This window comes from Sturnira hondurensis, unplaced genomic scaffold, assembly GCF_014824575.4.
Source record: "Sturnira hondurensis isolate 20B ecotype Veracruz unplaced genomic scaffold, ASM1482457v3 Scaffold0013299, whole genome shotgun sequence".
Lineage (NCBI taxonomy): Eukaryota > Metazoa > Chordata > Mammalia > Chiroptera > Phyllostomidae > Sturnira > Sturnira hondurensis.
The window spans coordinates 7,835,206-7,850,290 of record NW_028085930.1 but is presented as its reverse complement, the minus strand read 5'-3'; the positions used below and the strand labels follow the sequence as shown (position 1 = coordinate 7,850,290).

At 44.4% G+C, this 15,085-nt stretch overlaps 1 protein-coding gene and 1 non-coding gene across 3 annotated transcripts in view; one reads left to right on the top strand and one right to left on the bottom strand.

Moving 5' to 3' along the window:
- NEK11 (NIMA related kinase 11) overlaps window positions 1-15,085 on the top strand; it is a 216,306-nt gene that overhangs the window by 187,408 nt on the left and 13,813 nt on the right. The window lies entirely within an intron of this gene.
- On the bottom strand, window positions 10,609-10,714 carry LOC118997614 (U6 spliceosomal RNA). Its single transcript, XR_005068697.1, has one exon. It is a non-coding gene; the product is annotated as a U6 spliceosomal RNA (small nuclear RNA).

The following is a 15,085-nucleotide window of genomic DNA, read 5'->3' as shown; positions in this document are numbered from 1 at the left end:
TCAGGCTCCTTAAAGTTGTCCACAGTTCACTGATGCTTTGGTCATTTTTTAGGCCTCTACCCACTCTGATCGTTTAAAATAATTTCTATTACTATATCTTTAATTTAATCTTTTCTTCTACAGTGTCTAATTCACTGTCAGTCCCATCCAGTATACGATGGGGAACCCAATAAAACTGGGATATACCTTCTGGGGGGGGCAGGCCCCTTGTAGTACAGTCGTCCCCCACTAGGTGATTGTTCTGGGAACCCATCTGTATCAGTGGACCAGCTGGGTAGTGTTGTTAGAGGCTGTGTTTGGCTTCAGAGAATTTTTCTGAAGACTCTTTCAATATGTTTGCCCATTTCACGATGGGTGATTTATGAGCACACCTGCCCACACTATGCAGAGTGTTAAGCAGTTTTTGACCAAAAATGGCATGACCCCCATACCCCACCTTCCCCATTCACCTGATCTTGCCCTGAGTGCCTTTTTGTTTGTTTCCCTGGATGAAAAAAGTCCTCAAAGGGAAACTTTTTGCCAATGTGGAAGAGGTGAAACAAAAAATGTCAGAAGCACTAAAAGACATCAATGAGTTCAAAACCAGTTTTGAGCAGTGGAAAATAATGTCTCAGTAGGTGGATTGCAGCAAATGGAGAGTACTTTGAAGGTGATTGAAGTTTAAACATGTAAGAAAAAGTACACAATTTTTTATAAATAAAATCTGTTTTGGGGGGATTCCCCTCATATTTTTCATCTCAGATACTGTAGTTTTCATCTCTAGACATTTTATTTGAGTCTTTCTTATATCTCCCAAGTCCCTGCTTAACATGTTTGATATTTCCTTCAGCTATTTGAATAATTAGAATACTGTTATAATACTTTTAATGTCCTATCTGTGCCATTTCTGGGTTGGTTTCAGTTTATTTTTCTCCTTGTAGGTCATATTTTTCTGCTTCTTGGCGTGCCTGGTAACCTTCGATTGAATGTCAAGCATTGGGAATTTTACCTTCTTGGGTGCTGGATATTTTTGCATTGCAATAAATAGTCTTGAGCTTTGTTTTAGGATTCAGTTAAGCTATGTGAGAACAGTTTGGTACTCTAGGGTCTTCCTTTTAGCTTTGCTTTGTGGGGTCAGGGGAGCAATTAAACTACGTCTGATAATTGTCCACTGTTGGGGTACAACCCTTCTGTGTATTGTACCCCATGGCCAGTGAACTCTCAGATTTAGTAATAAATGTCAGTTGCAGGTGTGGAGAGGCACTATTTCTGGCCCTGTGCGAGCTTCGAGGACTGTTTTCTCCAACCCTTTCACACGGGTTTCCTTCCACTCAGTAGTTTCCTCACATGCATGCACTGACCTATACTTAACTGAACCATGAGTATGTGCATGGGTATACAGAGGGTGATTTGTTTCAAAATTTTAAAAGCTGCTTTTGTTTTATTACATTTGTTTCTGAATTATGTAAAGTATTTCCCTAGGCCCAAAGTTAAATCTATAAAAAGACATTTTAAAGAGGATCAACTTCTATCCTGATTCTTTACCCTATTCTCTCCCTTCCCCAATAAGGAATTCTTCTTTTTAAAATTTCATGGCTCATCCTTTCATATTTAAATATATTCAAATAAAATTATGTATTCAAATAAGTGCATCTTCTCTCTCCCTTCTTAAGAAATCGGTAGCATATTATACAAACTTTTGTCAGCTTCACTTAGCAATATATCCTAAAGATCATGTCATAGTAATATACAGCAATATGCTTCCTTTCTTTTTCTTTTTAGCTTCCAAGTTCTTCTTTGTGTAGATGTACCATTGCTTTATTCAACCTGTTCCCTAGATGGACATGGGGGCTTTTCTAGTTGTTAGCTATTATGAATAGTGCTATAATGAATAACACCCAGCTCTTTTGTGTTATTGCCAGTTTATCTTTGAAATAGATTTCTAGGTGTGGGATTGCTTATCAAAGGATAAATGTATATATAAATGCATGTAAGTGTTTCCAAATGCCATTCTGCATTCCCATCAGCAATATATGGGTTTCTTTTCTCCAGTTTCCCCACAGAGCTTATATCAAACTTTTAGATTTTATGTTTTATATTGTCTCTATCTATCTACCTTCCTACCTTCCCACCCACCTATCTGTCTGAATGTCTGTCTGTCTCTAGAAATGTAGTCTTACACTGTGGGGTCTATTTTACTTGCTTTTGGTATATATGTGTATTTTTAATGTAGGAAACTGTATTATTTTAAATGTAGGAAACTGTATTCTCTCGGCAAACACACCTGAGGGTCAAGCACATGAAATGTATCAAGGCCTAGACTTGCCATGGAAGGGAAGAAGTCACTCTTGGCCTCAGGTTTCAGTGGAGATTTCCAACCCAGTTTACCAGAAACTGCTTGTTAGGAGTCCAATGACATTGCTTGCACAGCTTAATAAAAGTGCTACTTTTTTTTTTTGCATTTAGCCAGTGATTTTTGTGGGATTTATCTGAATGAGGTGAAGGGACCTGCAGTGCTTTAAACATCTCACATGTAGGGAAGTCACCTTTCCTGGGCTGCTCACCTGGTGTCACCAGTTAGGTGATTGGTATGTAGACACCAAACGCCAGCATGGTGACGTGCAGCACGGTGCCTTAACATACAGTCTTTACTGAGGAAGATGAGGGTCAGGGCAGTTCTCACGGAGCTGCCCAGTGCCTTGGTGGGCTTAGTGGGCTGCACTCAGCACTCACCTGTGTGAGTGTGCCTGACAGTGCCTCAGATAGCTGGACACCGGTTTGTGTACTTGTGTGTCATGAGACCCATTGTGGCCAGATGGCACCAGGTCTGTGTCAGCTGCTGTGGCCACAGGGACTTCCTTGAGTGCTATAGGGCCATGGAGAGTTTGCTGGCAATTTCATTGCTGACCTCTCACATCAGCTGTTTGGAAAGGTCTGGCCAAGGTCAGAGCACAGAAGTCAACTATGCACAGGCTGTCGAAGGCAGAAAGAGGTTCTCTAAGTAATGATGAGGTCAAATGTAGTGGTTGGTTCAGTCTCAGAGAGATGGCTCACAAATTCCTGAATTTTTTTCCACTTTCTGTCACAGGAAGACCTTGACCAAGGAAGGTCAAACTGACGACAAGAAGCCCACAACCTTTATTGTCCTTCTCATTAATCCGGTAGCAGGTAGCTCATGGCATAGTAGCAGTCACTTGTAAAAATGACTGTGGGCCATTAAGCACTTGCTAAAAATGTTTCCAACATGGAGTAGCATGAGGTTTGTAGGGGTTTCAGCTCAGGTTCTGAACCGAATGAAATCCGTAGCAATGTTGTGTGGAGGGAAGCTTGCTTTCCATGCACACCTCATCTGTATCAGACAGTGTGCTAACCTGACACCCCCCCCATTGCATGCAGCGCCCCTGCGTACTCCCCATTTTATATGTAAACAGGTGCATTTCAGGAGGTCGAGAAACTTTCCCAGTGCTACAGAGCTAGTAAGTGGCAAGGCTGTTTCAATTCCAAGTCTGGTTAATTCTAAAACCAGTGCTGGTAGCCACTGCCACGGTGGGACGCTGACAGTGGGTCCTGTGCGGAGCTCTAGAAGAGACTTGTCATTACTACAAGCTTTCCACATGCCTGGCATCATGCTGTGGAACTTGCTTGTTCCCATTTTGTAGTCAAAAGTACATGCCAACCCACTTTCAAGCCCTGGCCGGTGTGGCTCAGTTGGTAGGTCGCTGTCCCAGCAACCAAAGGGTTGCAGGTTCGATTCCTGGTTAGGGCACATGCCTGGGTTGAGGGTTCAGTCCCCACATGGGGAATGGGCAAGAGGCAACCAATTGTTGTTTCTTGCACGTCATAGTTTCTCTCCCTTTCCCTCCCTTCTTCTCTCTCTAAAATCAATAAGCATGTCTTCCAGTGAGGATTACCAAAAAAAGCACATGCCAACCCATGGTAGAGATGAAAAGTCTGTGATACAAAAAGGCAAACTAAATAAAGCACCCAAGACCAGAGCCAGCATCCAGGCTTGGTCTGCTGCTGTCAAATGGTACGCCCTTCTGCACGCCTTCCCCGACTTGGGCGTTTGATGTCCAAACTGCAACAGCATCTCTCTCTCTGAGGCCAGGCTCCTCCTTTGTCAGATGTATATATTTAATACAAATAACTTGCTCTTTTAGGATTCCAGGTGCTTTATGAATAAAGCTCATCCTGTCTCACTGATTGAAATAACCCTTCAATGGAGAAATAGATGAAGTGATGGTTCTTTTCTCCTCCACTTTCTAAATCTCATTGAAAAGGTGCTAGTTATGCCTCCAACAGTCCCCATTTTTTAAATAAAAGGTCAATGTCAGGCAGCACTTCTGAAGGAACTGCTGATTGAAACCAGAATTTCAATTTCAAAACAACAAAGGCTTATTTGTAAGTAAGGCCCAGTGACCAGCAAATGAGGGTTTTTACCCAAAAGTAAATTTAGTGGTTCTAGATTTGCTTGTAATATTTGAGAGGGCCTTTAAAAGGCCAGATAGATTTTTACTCGGCTGTCTCAAGTTCTGCAATCAATTAGTCATACTTTTCTTGTGCGTCTGTTAGGTATGAGGTGGTAAGTGTCATGAGACATATAAGAAGGGAGACACCTTGCACCCTGTCGAGGGAGATGGGTGCCAGAAGTGTGAGTCACACGATGGGAGTGAATGCCAAGTGCCACCTGAGCGAAGCCAATACCCAGAAGTTCAGAGGAGGAGCCTATTCCTCCAAAGGGATGGGCAGGTCCATGTGCTGCTCAGATGATGCCTTCTTCATCACATAGACCCGCTGTCTCAGTTTTCCCGGCCCAGGAGTGATTTAATCCCTTTCTGTGAGGGTGAGCCTCAGCCTCCTAACCTTACTCACATGTCAGCCAGCGGCTCCCCCTTCCAGGCCTAGGGAACGTTGCCTCGAGTCCCAGGTCCGTGTCCTGTTGTAGTTGATGGCCCTTCCCAAGACATCTGCAAACTCCTGGGTGTTGGGAATGTCTCATCCTCTGTCTGTTGTCTCCATTCTGCACCATGGTGGTCTAGACTGAAGGTCTAACCCCTTTGTCCATTTTCCTTAATACTTCTACTCACCAAAATCATCTGTGAGTGCATTAGACATTTTTTTTAACATTTGGAAGCTGGCGATAAAGGCTTCATGTCACAAAGACTTAATGAGTTCAAACTAATCATTACGCATCCTGATTTCTTTAAAAATGCTCATTAGCCACCAGTTGCAGGTAGACTCACTGCAAAGCAGGTTCCGAGATGATTTTCCTATAGAGAGTTTCCTGCCAAGTGGGAGGGGGATCCATAGTGCTGCGGTGGGGGGAGGAAGCAGGACTGGGTGGACGGAGAAGCTGAGCTGTGGTATCATCATCCCCGCAAGGACCCCCCCAACTGCACAGGGTGCACTGAAGCTAGGACAGTCCTGCAGAGTTGTCCCAAGTGGACTTGTGGGGCTGACCTTCAGAGTCCTGCGTCCCCAGACACTGACTGCAGAATCACAGGAAGTGGAATAAGCCCTGGAGAGAGGGCCATTCCCCAAGAGACTGCCGGCTGAAGGCCATGTGCCTGGGGAATGAGACCTCAGTCCTGAAGGGGGAATCTTGGGGTGCAGCCCAAAGTCTACTGCACCCTCAGGGGTCTTCTTCCCCAGAACCATCCCAGTTCTCTGGCATCTCTTGCTCCCTCTTTCTTAGGAACAAAATGAAATATTCCTGTGCTGGGTAACTTAGTCATTCTCTCCCTTCTCGGGCTCCTGCTCACATCTGTGCCCTCAGGACTCTGTGTGTGTGTGTGTGTGTGTGTGTGTGTGTAGCAGCTGAGGTTTAACACATTCATGCTCTGATTCCATTTGTTCCACTTCAGTGGCAGCAGAGGTATCGAGGTAAATTGCTGTAATGAACAGAAGGCGGATTTAAGAATCTGTAGTATTGGGTTCGAAATTGGCTCTTTCTCTGTGGCCTTAGGCAAGTCCCTGCGCCTCTCCAAGTCTAGTGTATTCACCTGGAAAATGGAGGAATAAATTAGCATACATGTTACATAGTGCTCTATTTGGTACTAAGGGGGGACTCAATAAATGCCAGATGCCTCCCTTCTCGTATCTCTATGGTGACCCTTTCAATTGCCATCCTTCAGCCCCTGACTTGGTGAGCTGATGTCCAAGTGGCCCTGAGAATGCTGCTTCTGTTAGTTGTTTTTCTACACAAATTTTAAACCCTGCTTTTAAGCAAATTGCCTAAAAGAGGCCTAAGAGGCCTCTTTAGCTATTGTCAACTGCAAAACAGATGTTCAAGGTTGGGGAGTTGGGGGGTTGCACGGGGCACAAATTCAAGGACTTCTTGGGCAATGTGTATGTTCATAGTGCCAAGGTTTCTTCAGTATTCCTAGTGTCTCCTGTTTATTCTTCCTTGTTCATTTTTTAAAAAAAAATTTTAGACCCATAAACAAAATGTTACATGTCTTTGATTTCTTTTAAAACCATACCTGATTTGTAGTAAAACTGTACTTTTCCCAGCTGGGAGCAATAGGCATTATTTTGAAATAATTAAGCATATTTATGATACAGTCATAATAATGAACACAGCTGTTTCTATATTATTTTGAAATATCTACAATCTGTTCGGTGCTGAGAATACCACCAGGTGCTGCGGGTTCAGCAGGAAATCTTCTGTTTATTGCTGTATTTGTTGAGTTTTGACTCCAGTAGTTTTTAAGTTGTCAGATCAGAAAACAAAAGTCAGCGTGCCACCTGACCCTTTCAGGTCTCCGCTGTGGTATAAACAGACACGCCTGGGCTCCCAGCTCCCTGGACCTCAGGAAGAGACGGGCCCTCTCCCACAGTATAGTACAAGGGTACTGGCAAAGAAACGATCGAAACAAGTGTTACTGAAGTTTCATAATAAGGTGAGGTAGGGTCAGAAGTTGCAGCTGTTTTTCTTGAGCCTTGTGCAACCTGAGTGTGGAAAGGAAACAGCCAGAGCGTCCTGGGTGGAGCCCGGTTCAAAATAATAGGTAGAACCTTAGGAAGGCTGGAAGAACCTGCGTCACAGTGGGGCAACTCTGTTCCAAAGAGAGGGTGTTTTCTGCTGTCCTGTGCCTACGGAAGCTGCGCAGGTCTTTTCTCTGTGAGTGCATATGTCTGGTGTCCCTTTGGGTGTCCAGATTCCGTATAAAGACACCAGCCAGATTGGATTAGGGCCCACATTACAGGCTTCATTTAATCATAATCACCTCTTTCAAGGTCCTATCTCAAACAGAGTCACATTCAATATATGAGTTGGAGGAGGGGAGCAATTCAGCCCATAACAGATGTTTTCCTTATCTGAGGTACAAGTACTTTCTAACGGCTTTCCCCCTGGTCCGGAGGGGCAGGTGCAAGTCCCTGGAAGGCGCTTCCATGTAACAAGATGCTACCATAAAATGCCACCTGAAGGACCTCTAACTGTGGGACAAATGTGACTGAGGGAATGTCCTGAGCTGTGGTCAGCAAACTTATCTGCTTTGTGTCACCTGTGACAGATAGCAGGACGAGCATGGCTCACTCTGTGCCTAGAGTCATCCAGGTTCTGGGTGACGCACAATTCCCACCTGCCAGCAGCTCCCTGTGCTGGCTAAGTCTTTGTCAAAAGGATTTGAAAATCAAGTTATCGGTTGGTGCATACCAATAGCATATTTTGCTGATCAGAGCTTGCCTCTAATGCCTGAAAGAAGTTAATTTAATCCACGATTACATCAAGTACAATATTAATGGAATAACAGAGAGAGAAAATGAAGATCAGAGAAAAAGTGAGGACATCAATGTGTGAACATAATTGCTGTGGCTGAGTGTATAGTTTGGTTTTGAAGTTCCAGGAAGCCAAGACAGAACAGGAAAACATGACACAATTGCTAATACTCATTATCAAGAATGTGGCCCTGGCTGGTGTGGTGCAGTGGATTGAGTGCTAGCCTGCAAACCAAAGGGTCACTAGTTCGATTCCCAGTCAGGGCACATGCCTGGGTTGCAGGCCAGGTCCCCAGTTGGGGGTGCACAAGAGGCAACCACACATTGATGTTTGGCTCCCTCTCTTTCTCCCTCCCTTCCCCTCTAAAAATAAATAAATAAAACCTTTAAAAAAAAGAATGTGAATGTGTTACCAGTTCCCCAAGAAAGACAGCTTCTCACATGATGTTTTTTATAGAGCATATTTATTGAAGTCACATTCTCAACAATGGTTTTGTAGGAAGCGCAGATGTGAATTTCCTGTAGGTGGCTTCTTTGGTGATAAAAATCTGTCCCATGATGAGCTAAGCCACATAGTTTTCTAGGGGTCTAACTCTGTTCAAAGGCAAGACTTGGGTTACTCAGAGAATTTACAACCTGTTGATTTTAATTAGAATTAAATACTTGCTTCTCTTTCTAAAAATTAAAAGCATGTGACCCTTGAAGAAGGGATAAGAGCAAAACTGAAGGCAGATTTTGACTTAAATTCTCTAAGGAATAGCCCTGGCTGACGTGGCTCAGTGGGCTAGGCATCATCCCACAAAGCAAAAAGTCACAGGTTCAGTTCTCCGTCAGGGCACATGCCTCAGTTGTGCATTTGGTCCCTGATTGAAGTGCATTGGAGAAGCAACCAACTGATGTTTGTCTCAGAGCAGACATGGTTGTATGCTTCCCTCTTATCCATGAAATTGAAGCAACCCCTTCAGCATCTTTGCTGGGAAAGAGTCTTGACATTCCATGTTCTGGGCCTGGCCCCTAAGCTCCCGTGTGCGTATTTAATTCATCAACACAAAGAATAAAGATTTTTATGGCTTTCAACATGTGCATAGGTAAAAATTATTCTCAAAAAAACTGTTTGTTTTCTTTCACATACCAGGCAGACAGTGGTGTGCTGGTTATAAACATACAGCTCAAACAGCCTAATTTTTTAAAAAGCAAAGAAACATTATGCTTCTCTGATTTTCTACTCAACTAGAACTGTTTAATGCAAATTAAGGCATGAATTAAGCATAAAAACAACCTAATTGCTAATCATCATATTTTAATAATCACTAATTAGAGCAAATTTTAAAGAGAATACAAGCACATCAAAAACTTTTCTTATGTATCCTTAACCTGTATTCATCACTCATAAAGCAAACCCAGCACATCCTCCAGGCTTTGGCAGAACACACCCTTTTACTCACGTGGAACCTATTTCTTGAATGCAGACACCTCTCCTGGGTATGGACACAGAGGGTACATTCAACAGCTCGATCAGGTGACAGAGTTTTGAAGACCTGTGCTGTGCTGAGTCTTGTCCTTTTGATTATGTTTTGAAAAGGAGAATGCACCTTAACTAGTTAGCCTAAGGCTCCGAATGCAAGCTCTGGCTCCCACCTTGGCTTGTGTGTCTCCTGTTATCTTCCTATTGCTCTGGCCTCAGGCAGAACTAAGTGAGGGAAAACCTGGATGGCCCAGCATCAGACACTGCCTGGCTTGGAGCAGGGAGGTGAAAAGCATTCCTGTCAGCTTAAACTCGTGAATTTTTTTAAGTTAGCATTGCTATTTCCCTTCATTTATGGGGACTGATGGCAAAGAAATCATCCCACAGAATTAGGTATAAAAAAGCCCTGGTTCCTAAACATACATTAACAATCCGAATTTTGCTGGAATGCAACAATATTAAAAAAAACAAACAGTGGAATGTGGGGAAGTTTAATTCCAAAGGAAGTTGTGATGCTGTAAAGCCCAGACTGAAACCGCTTTAATGCTGGGCCTTTGGGATGTAGTCCCTGTTTTGTTCTTCTCGTCTCTATAGAAAATAATGAGGTGAGGCCTCAGTCACACCAGCTGCAGGTTGTTGGCACCCTCAGGACTGAACCTGCATCAGGCAATCGCCACTTAAATTTAGGACAATGTCAGCAACACCAGATATTTTGTAAATGAAGGCAACGGTGGAGGACTCTGTGTGACAGAAGTTATTACTAAGTTTTGGAGATGAAGCAAATACACTATGATCTGATTTCAAGGTAAGGGTTCCTGAAAGAGTGGGAAAATCAGCACGGGTCTGAATGTAGCGTTTGGTCCTGGTGCCGTTGGGGGCCAGGCTGAATATGACAGGTGAAGCAGAGGTGACTGAGCCAGCTCGTTACTTCTCCGCCTTGTAGCATTTGCAGGAGGCGCTCTTCGCTCTTAACAGTCATGCTCCCCGGCCTGCCCATGGGTTGGTAATGCCCCTGCCTGTCATTCCTGGCCGTGGGCTTTGTCAGCTAAGTCCTGTTCCTCAGAGTGCAGTCTCAGACCAGAAGCATCAGCATCACCTGGAAACCCACTAGAAAGGCAGACTCTCAGGCCCACTCCTAACCTACCTAATCAGAACCTGCATTTTTACTGAGTTTCCCAGGTGGCTGTTGGGCCCATGAAGATTAGGAACACACATCCAAATTCTCCTCCCCAGTGTGTCTGACTACCGCATGCTGTAGACTTCCAGGTACCCCCATTCCATTCTGCTTCCGACTCTTTTCCCATCTTCATTGCGCTCTACGTCATGTATAACATTGTGTAGGTTTAAGGCATACAATGTGATGATTTGATATGGGTATGCACTGTGAAATGATCACCACAATAAGGTTCGTTAGCACATCCATCACCTCCCATAGTTGCCATAAAAGTATGGAACACTTCACGAACTTGCACGTCATCCCTGTGCAGCCGCCAAGCTAATCTTTTCTGTCTCGGCCCTGTTTGGTGTATGTGCTGCCCAAGCCAGTACTTTGCTTCCAGTCGAAGGCCATTCCCTGCTTCCTTCCATTTCCCTAAATGCCCCGTGAATTCTTCACTCGCCTTCACATTAATTTTCCCTCTGTCTCTTCTCTCATTGGACAAAAACAATGAGCTATAAGAAAGGGAAGGAAGAAGAGGGGAAAGAGAGAAGGAAGAAAAGGAAAAAGGCAGGGAGGTGGGAAGGAAGAAAAAGTGGGAGGTCGGCAAGGATGGAGGGAGACCCACGATACAGTTGTGCCACAGTCGTGTCCGAGCACACACGACCACGTCCCATCCGCTATCTCCACTCTCAAATGAAGCGGTTTCCTTTCACGCAGTGTTGAAAGGGTGTTAAATTTGTGTAATGATTTGGAGGACAATCTGGCAATGTCTATTCAAATTTTTTAAATGAACACTGACTTTGATCCAGCAATTTTAGATTTATCCCACCGAAATACTTGCATAAATGCACAAGTGTATGTCATAGCCAAGTATTGTAGGACTGTTTTAATAGCAAAAAGCTATAAATAGCCTAAAGGTATCAATAATAAGAGTTGTTTTGAAAAATCAGCATATGTCCCTGCAATGCAGTACTATCCTGGCATTAGAAAGAGTTGAGGAAGGTCTGCGTGTGTGCGCGTGGTGAGCTCTCGAGATCATACAGTTAACTGAGAAGAGGAAGGTGCGAAACAGCGGCATGAAGTGGTCCCATGTATGTTATTTGTAGTGTGTGCATGTGTACATGTGTGTTTATGAAACATAGTTAATAACTTACTATATTCCTATCTGATTTTACTCTTTTTATCTTATAAAAGTAGCAATTTTACATCTAAAACCTCTACATCTAAAACCTCACCTAAAACCTTCCATTGAATTCTTCGTTTCTTTGCAAGCATATCCCAAAACAACCCATGCATTAGACCTAACCCAAATTGTATGTCATGCCAAATTATTTCTGCAATGTCTGTTCCAGGTACAAAGAAAAGAGAAAAATTATTTTATTTATTTATTTATTTACCAATACATTTTTTAAAAAATATTTTATTTATTTATCTTTAGAGGGGACGGGAAGGAGAGAGGAAGAGAAACATCAATGTATGGTTGCTACTCATGCATCCCCTGCTGGGAACTGGCCTGCAACCCAGGCATGTGCCCTGACTGGGAATCGAACGGAGATCGTCTGGCTCGCAGGCCCGTGCTCAATCCACTGAGCTACACCAGCCAGGGCAGAGAAAAATTATTAACACAGGTTTATGCTCGGTTGTCACTTCCTGGTCAGATTATCTATAAGGTAAAGTCAGAATTCAGTGCTTCCTGGTTTGAAGGGAAAGAGGTCCCCTGTGAGACTCCTAGCCAACGCAGTCAGAAGCCCAGAGCAAACGTGGCCGTGCGGGCCCAGACCAAACACTTCGTATCTCCACCCAGACGACTCCGGTGGCCTCCTCTGAAGACACTGACAATGTACCGTGCATCCAAGGTTATTGTTAATACAAATCTGTGTACCGGAGAGCCAGGGAGAAGAAAAGAAAGTGGGGGGCAGCGGTGGGGGGGAACGGTTTGAGCCTCAGCCTGAAATTGATGGACTTCTCTTTTCTATTATTCTTATCAGATTTAAACTCACTTTGTAAAAAAGTATATTTAGTAATTTGGTAGAGGGTTCTGGTGTGGGACATGATGCCTCTGTGCTTGGAAAGCTGGCCTGATTTCATAAAAGCCTCTGAGTTCTCTGTCAAAAGGTAGCTCACAGTTGTAAGTGCTTTTCGGAGTGTTGCTATTCACAACGTAATCCACAGCTAGAGCCAGGGTTTCTCAAACTCTGAAGTGCGTATGGGTCACTGCTGGTCCTGTTGAAAGCAGACTCGGGCGTGGGGTCTGAGAGTCTGCATTTCTAACCAGCTCCCCGGTGCTATAACTCTGCAGGGCCAGGATCTCACTGAGGGCCGAGGTTTTCGTAGAGCGTCCTTCTGTTGGCCTTGGTTGTTTTTCTCTAAATCAACGATCTGATCTTGCAGGACAAGGGGCTCCATCCAGCTCCTTTTCAGTGAACTTGCTCTCTCCTCATTTGGCTCTTTCTGCCCGTAAAATGGGGTTAACAGATCAATGATGAGAGTCTGCTGGGGGACAAACTCTTAGACTTCCTGGCAGGAGGAACTTTGGAGACTGTCTGATCCAACCCTTTCCCCTCCGGCCTCACCCCACCAAGGCATTCATGCCTGAGAGCCTACCCAAGGGCCTGCAGGTCTCCCCCTCTCCCCTGGGACCTGGGAAAGTTCTGCAGGATAAGGGCCTCTGACACATACTGTCAAGGTAAGTGGAAGTAGCTAACAAACCCATTGCTCCAAACCACTCAGCACACTTCACTGTGATGAGAGATTTTTCTCATTTGGCTCCTGGACAAAAGACAGTTAAGAAACCCAGTGTTTTCTACTGAATGGCTTCAAGGAGCTCCCTTCGTCCTGTCATCTCCCCATAGCGGATGAAAACACAGGTCAGTCTTGATGTGTCCCTGCTTGTTAAGAGGACATATTAGCTTCTATTGTTGTCTTATAAATTCATTTCAGTCCTTTAATTCAGTTCGCCAGAGAATTCAATATTGATTCCCCAGTCTCATCCGTTTTTCCAAAGTCCCATACCACGCTGGCTTTCCTGGTCTCTCTGTCTCCTCTCTCCCTCCTCCCCTCCCTCCCTCCCTCCTCCCCTCCCACTCTGGAATGCTGGTCGCATTCTGGGTAAGTGAGCTGTGACAAATCATCTCTAGTGATCAAGAAAAGGCATAATAAAGGCGATGTGTGAACATTGTTAAGAGATGTGATGAAAATAATCATTTTTCCTTGTGTAGAAACATTTTAGTTTGGACATAAAATGTTATTAATCAGATGTAACAATACCTCAGGAGTCAGGATCAAAAAGAGTGTCCTCATTTAATGAATCTGTTCTCTTTTGTCCTTTGTAATTGCTGTAGCCCTGTTTTTTTTAAATTTATTTTTTAGAGAGAGGAGAAGGGAGGGAGAAAGAGAAGGAGAGAAACATCAATGTATGAGAGAAACATTGATCAGTTGCCTCCCACGCCCCCAACTGGGACCAGCCCACAACCCAGGCATGTGCCCTGGCCAGGAATCTGACGGAGAACCGAATCTGTGACCTTTCATTTTGCAGAGCCATGCTGGTCAGGGTTGTAGCAGCATTTTTAAAGTCCAGCAGGTTCCCTTGTTATTGAGGGCCTCTGTCCAATAGATTTCACACCACGTGTGGGTAACCATAAGATTTATTGCCCAGACGAGGATACTTCAGAGAGTGGAAAAGGGCAGCATTGATGATTCTGTTCCTGTGTCCACCATGCACAGAGACTCAGTCCAAGCAAGACATGGCTATTCTAATCATGGGCCATTGGTAATATGGGACCCAGTGACCATCTGACATTGAAAGATGGAACTGTTTAAGAAAAATTGCACTGCACAGAAGTGAAACAGGTAAGGGAGACTTTATTCAAGATTACTGCAATGGGGGAGAGAGACTGAACTCAGCTCTGAATATGACAGGGGTGGCTGGGGATTTTATAGCCAAAGGGAAGAGTGAGAGGGTCAGTGAATGGGAAAATCACTAAGAGGAACTTGGTTAGGATCAAGGGTGGGAGGATTCTTACTAAGCTGGACCCTGTAGGTGTTTGCTGGCAACCTCAGGAGCTTCCTGAGTAGAATCTGAAGCTGGACCCTGGACACAGAGGGCAAGGAGAGACCAGAGAAAGAGGCAGACCACTCCAGGTTCATAGGTGGCAGTTTTGATGAGCAAGGAACTTACGAGGTTCATCTTAGTCGGCCACAAGATGGAGAGTTTTCCATACCCACCTGCAAAAACGTAAGAAAGTTTATATAGAGGCCTAAACTGCATTCAGTTACATATACCATCCAGATGGTTACAACGACCCCGTACTCTCTCAGTGGTGAGCCCTTAAAAATGGCTCACATTGTGGGAACATTGGAAGAGAGTACATGTCAAGCACAGTGGCAGGGGTGAGGAGCCTCTGATTGCCTGAGTCCAGTTCTTAGGCCAACTGATGGCCATGTCCTCTTGATGATCTCCTCCAACGGCTGCAGGAGAAATGAGGACTAGTTGAGAAGAGGACCCAGGGGCACCTGACTGATATTTGTTCAAGGAGGGAATTATTGTGGAAGCTCACCAAATGAAGGGCAGCTTTTAAAATTCACTCTTCTCCAAAGGACCCATAGTTTCCCAATTATAAAAACTTATCCTGCCCTGACCAGTGTGGTTCAGTTGGTTGGGTGTCATCCCACAGAGCAAAGGGTTGCCGGTTCAGTTTTCAGTGGGGGCACATGCCTGGGTTGCAGGTCAGGGCGCATACGAGAGGCAACCAATCCATGTT